Genomic DNA, 6197 nt, shown 5'->3' with positions numbered 1-6197 from the left:
TTAGTAATACTCTCTCAGTCTAGTAACACTCTCTCAGTTTAGTAACACTCTCTCAGTTTAGTAATACTCTCTCAGTTTAGTAATATTCTCTCAGTTTAGTAATATTCTCTCAGCTCTCTCAGTTTAGTTATACTCTCTCAGTTTAGTAATATTCTCTCAGTTTAGTAATACTCTCTCAGTCTAGTAACACTCTCTCAGTTTAGTAATACTCTCTCAGTTGAGTAATACTATCTCAGTCTAGTAACACTCTCTCAGTTTAGTAATACTCTCTCAGTTTAGTAATACTCTCTCGGGCTAGTAATACTCTCTCTGTTTAGTACATACTCCCCCAGTTTAGTAATACTCTCTCAGTTTAGTAATATTCTCTCAGTTTAGTAATATTCTCTCAGCTCTCTCAGTTTAGTAATACTCTCTCAGTTTAGTAATATTCGCTCAGTTTAGTAATACTCTCTCGGTTTAGTAATACTCCCTCAGTTTAGTAATACTCTCTCAGTTTAGTAATACTCTCTCAGTTTAGTAATACTCTCTCAGTTGAGTAATAATCTCTCCGTTGAGTAATTTTCTCTCAGTTTAGTAACACTCTCTCAGTTTAGTAATACTCTCTCAGTTTAGTAATATTCTCTCAGTTTAGTAATACTCTCTCAGTTTAGTAATATTCTCTCAGCTCTCTCAGTTTAGTAGTATTCTCTCATTTTAGTAATACTCTCTCAGTTTAGTAATACTCTCTCGGGTTAGTAATACTCTCTCAGTTTAGTAAAACTCTCTCAGTTTAGTAAGTCTTGTAATACTTAGTAATACTCTCTCAGTTTAGTAATACTCTCTCAGTTTAGTAACACTCTCTCAGTTTAGTAACACTTAATACTCTCTCAGTTTAGTAATATTCTCTCAGTTTAGTAATATTCTCTCAGCTCTCTCAGTTTAGTTATACTCTCTCAGTTTAGTAATATTCTCTCAGTTTAGTAATACTCTCTCAGTCTAGTAACACTCTCTCAGTTTAGTAATACTCTCTCAGTTGAGTAATACTATCTCAGTCTAGTAACACTCTCTCAGTTTAGTAATACTCTCTCAGTTTAGTAATACTCTCTCGGGCTAGTAATACTCTCTCTGTTTAGTAGTAATACTCCCTCAGTTTAGTAATACTCTCTCAGTTTAGTAATATTCTCTCAGTTGAGTAATATTCTCTCAGCTCTCTCAGTTTAGTAATACTCTCTCAGTTTAGTAATATTCGCTCAGTTTAGTAATACTCTCTCGGTTTAGTAATACTCCCTCAGTTTAGTAATACTCTCTCAGTTTAGTAATATTCTCTCAGTTTAGTAATACTCTCTCAGTCTAGTAACACTCTCTCAGTTTAGTAATACTCTCTCAGTTTAGTAATACTCTCTCGGGTTAGTAAATCTCTCTCAGTTTAGTAATACTCTCACAGTTTAGTAATATTCTCTCAGTTTAGTAATACTCTCTCAGATTAGTAATACTCTCTCGGTTTAGTAAATACTCCCCCAGTTTAGTAATACTCTCTCAGTTTAGTAATATTCTCTCAGTTTAGTAATATTCTCTCAGCTTTCTCAGTTTAGTAATATTCTCTCAGTTTAGTAATATTCTCTCAGTTTAGTAATACTCTCTCGGTTTAGTAATATTTTCTCAGTTTCTTAGTAATATTCTCTCAGCTCTCTCAGTTTAGTAATATTCTCTCAGTTTAGTAATACTCTCTCAGTTTAGTAATATTCTCTCTGTTTAGTAATACTACCTCCGTTTAGTAATACTCTCTCAGTTTAGTAATATTCTCTCAGTTTAGTAATATTCTCTCAGCTCTTTCAGTTTAGTAATATTCGCTCAGTTTAGTAATACTCTCTCAGTTTAGTAATACTCTCTCGGGTTAGTAGTACTCTCTCAGTTTAGTAAAACTCTCTCAGTTTAATAATACTCTCTCAGTCTTGTAACAATCTCTCAGCTCTCTCAGTTTAGTAATACTCTCTCAGTTTAGTAACACTCTCTCGGTTTAGTAATACTCTCTCAGTTTAGTAATACTCTCTCGGGTTAGTAGTATTCTCTCAGTTTAGTAAAACTCTCTCAGTTTAATAATACTCTCTCAGTCTTGTAATATTCTCTCAGTTTAGTAATATTCTCTCAGTTTAGTAATACTCTCTCGGTTTAGTAATACTCGCTAAGTTTAGTAAATATCTCTCTCAGTTTAGTAATATTCTCTCAGCTCTCTCAGTTTAGTAATACTCTCTCAGTTTAGTAATATTCTCTCAGTTTAGTAATATTCTCTCAGCTCTCTCAGTTTAGTAATACTCTCTCAGTTGAGTAATATTCTCTCAGTTTAGTAATATTCTATCAGTTTAGTAATACTCTCTCAGTTGAGTAATACTCTCGTAGTTTAGTAATACTCTCTCAGTTTAGTAATACTATCTCAGTCTAGCAACACTCTCTCAGTTTAGTAATACTCTCTCAGTTTAGTAACACTCTCTCAGTTTAGTAATACTCTCTCAGTTTAGTAATACTCTCTCAGTTTAGTAATATTCTCTCAGCTCTCTCAGTTTAGTAATATTCTCTCAGTTTAGTAATACTCTCTCAGTTTAGTAATACTCTCTCGGGTTAGTAGTACTCTCTCAGTTTAGTAAAACTCTCTCAGTTTAGTAACACTCTCTCGGTTTAGTTATACTCTCTCAGTCTAGTAACACTCTCTCAGTTTTAGTAACACTCTCTCAGTTTAGTAATACTCTCTCAGTTTAGTAATATTCTCTCAGTTTAGTAATACTCTCTCAGTCTAGTAACACTCTCTCAGTTTAGTAATACTCTCTCAGTTTAGTAATACTCTCTCAGTTTAGTAATACTCTCTCAGTTTAGTAATACTCTCTCAGTTTAGTAATACTCTCTCAGTTGAGTAATACTCTCTCAGTTTAGTAATACTCTCTCAGTTTAGTAATACTCTCTCAGTTTAGTAATACTCTCTCAGTTTAGTAATACTCTCTCAGTTTAGTAATACTCTCTCAGTTGAGTAATAATCTCTCAGTTGAGTAATACTCTCTCAGTTTAGTAACACTCTCTCAGTTTAGTAATACTCTCTCAGTTTAGTAATACTCTCTCAGTTTAGTAATACTCTCTCAGTTGAGTAATAATCTCTCCGTTGAGTAATTTTCTCTCAGTTTAGTAACACTCTCTCAGTTTAGTAATACTCTCTCAGTTTAGTAATATTCTCTCAGTTTAGTAATACTCTCTCAGTTTAGTAATATTCTCTCAGCTCTCTCAGTTTAGTAATATTCTCTCAGTTTAGTAATACTCTCTCAGTTTAGTAATACTCTCTCGGGTTAGTAGTACTTTCTCAGTTTAGTAAAACTCTCTCAGTTTAGTAATACTCTCTCAGTCTTGTAATACTCTCTCAGCTCTCTCAGTTTAGTAATACTCTCTCAGTCTAGTAACACTCTCTCAGTTTAGTAACACTCTCTCAGTTTAGTAATACTCTCTCAGTTTAGTAATATTCTCTCAGTTTAGTAATATTCTCTCAGCTCTCTCAGTTTAGTTATACTCTCTCAGTTTAGTAATATTCTCTCAGTTTAGTAATACTCTCTCAGTCTAGTAACACTCTCTCAGTTTAGTAATACTCTCTCAGTTGAGTAATACTCTCTCAGTTTAGTAATACTCTCTCAGTTTAGTAATACTCTCTCAGTTTAGTAATCCTCTCTCAGTTTAGTAATACTCTCTCAGTTTAGTAATACTCTCTCAGTTTAGTAATACTCTCTCAGTTTAGTAATACTCTCTCAGTTTAGTAATACTCTCTCAGTTTAGTAATACTCTCTCAGTTTAGTAATACTCTCTCAGGTTAGTAACACTCTCTCGGTTTAGTAATACTGCCTCAGTTTAGTAATACTCTCTCAGTTTAGTAATATTCTCTCAGTTTAGTAATACTTCTCTCACTCTCTCAGTTTAGTAATACTCTCTCAGTTTAGTAATACTCTCTCAGTTTAGTAATACTCTCTCAGTTGAGTAATACTCTCTCCGTTTAGTAATATTCTCTCAGTTTAGTAACACTCTCTCAGGTTAGTAATACTCTCTCAGTTTAGTAATATTCTCTCAGTTTAGTAATACTCTCTCAGTTTAGTAATATTCTCTCAGTTTAGTAATACTCTCTCAGTTTAGTAATACTCTCTCAGTTTAGTAATACTCTCTCAGTTTAGTAATACTCTCTCAGTTTAGTAATACTCTCTCAGTTTAGTAATACTCTCTCAGTTTAGTAATACTCTCTCAGTTTAGTAATACTCTCTCAGCTTAGTAATATTCTCTCAGTTTAGTAATACTCTCTCAGTTTAGTAACACTCTCTCAGTTTAGTAACACTGTCTCAGTTTAGTAATACTGTCTCAGTTTAGTTATATCCTCTCAGTTTAGTAATATTCTCTCATCTCAGTCTAGTAACACTCTCTCAGTTTAGTAATACTCTCTCAGTTTAGTAATACTCTCTCAGTTTAGTAATACTCTCTCAGTTTAGTAATACTCTCTCCGTTGAGTAATTCTCTCTCAGTCTAGTAACACTCTCTCAGTTTAGTAATATTCTCTCAGTTTAGTAATATTCTCTCAGCTCTCTCAGTTTAGTAATACTCTCTCAGTTTAGTAATACTCTCTCAGTTTAGTAATACTCTCTCAGTTTAGTAATACTCTCTCAGTTTAGTAATACTCTCTCAGTTTAGTAATACTCTCTCAGTTTAGTAATACTCTCTCAGTCTAGCAACACTCTCTCAGTTTAGTAATACTCTCTCAGTTTAGTAACACTCCCTCAGTTTAGTAATACTCTCTCAGTTTAGTAATATTCTCTCAGTTTAGTAATATTCTCTCAGCTCTCTCAGTTTAGTAATATTCTCTCAGTTTAGTAATACTCTCTCAGTTTAGTAATACTCTCTCGGGTTAGTAGTACTCTCTCAGTTTAGTAAAACTCTCTCAGTTTAGTAACACTCTCTCGGTTTAGTAATACTCTCTCAGTCTAGTAACACTCTCTCAGTTTAGTAACACTCTCTCAGTTTAGTAATACTCTCTCAGTTTAGTAAGATTCTCTCAGTTTAGTAATACTCTCTCAGTTTAGTAATACTCTCTCAGTTTAGTAATACTCTCTCAGTTTAGTAATACTATCTCAGTCTAGTAACACTCTCTCAGTTTAGTAATACTCTCTCAGTCTAGTAACACTCTCTCAGTTTAGTAATACTCTCTCAGTTTAGTAATACTCTCTCAGTTTAGTAATACTCTCTCAGTTGAGTAATACTCTCTCAGTTTAGTAATACTCTCTCAGTTTAGTAACACTCTCTCAGTTTAGTAATACTCTCTCAGTTTAGTAATACTCTCTCAGTCTAGTAACACTCTCTCAGTTTAGTAAAACTGTCTCAGTTTAGTAAAACTGTCTCAGTTTAGTTATATCCTCTCAGTTTAGTAATACTATCTCAGTCTAGTAACACTCTCTCAGTTTAGTAATACTCTCTCAGTTTAGTAATACTCTCTCAGTTTAGTAATACTCTCTCAGTAATAATCTCTCCGTTGAGTAATATTCTCTCAGTTTAGTAATACTCTCTCAGTTTAGTAATACTCTCTCAGTTTAGTAATATTCTCTCAGTTCAGTAATACTCTCTCAGTTTAGTAATAGTAGCACTCTCTCAGTTTAGTAGCACTCTCTCAGTTTAGTAATACTCTCTCAGTTTAGTAATACTCTCTCAGTTTAGTAGCACACTTTCTCAGTTCAGTAACACTCTCTCAGTTTAGTAATACTCTCTCAGTTTAGTAATACTCTCTCAGTCTTAGTAATACTCTCTCAGCTCTCTCAGTTTAGTAATACTCTCTCAGTCTAGTAACACTCTCTCAGTTTAGTAACACTCTCTCGGGTTAGTAATACTCTCTCAGTTTAGTAATACTCTCTCAGTTTAGTAATATTCTCTCAGTTTAGTAATACTCTCTCAGTCTAGTAACACTCTCTCAGTTTAGTAACACTCTCTCAGTCTAGTAACACTCTCTCAGTTTAGTAATACTCTCTCAGTTGAGTAATACTCTCTCAGTCTAGTAACACTCTCTCAGTTTAGTAATACTCTCTCAGTTTAGTAATACTCTCTCGGGTTAGTAATACTCTCTCAGTTTAGTAATACTCCTCTCAGTTTAGTAATACTATCTCAGTCTAGCCACACTCTCTCAGTTTAGTAATACTCTCTCAGTTTAGTAATACTCT

Source organism: Salvelinus alpinus, chromosome 13 (genome assembly GCF_045679555.1).
Source record: "Salvelinus alpinus chromosome 13, SLU_Salpinus.1, whole genome shotgun sequence".
NCBI classification, from domain to species: Eukaryota; Metazoa; Chordata; class Actinopteri; order Salmoniformes; family Salmonidae; genus Salvelinus; species Salvelinus alpinus.
Note: the sequence above shows the minus strand (reverse complement) of the source record.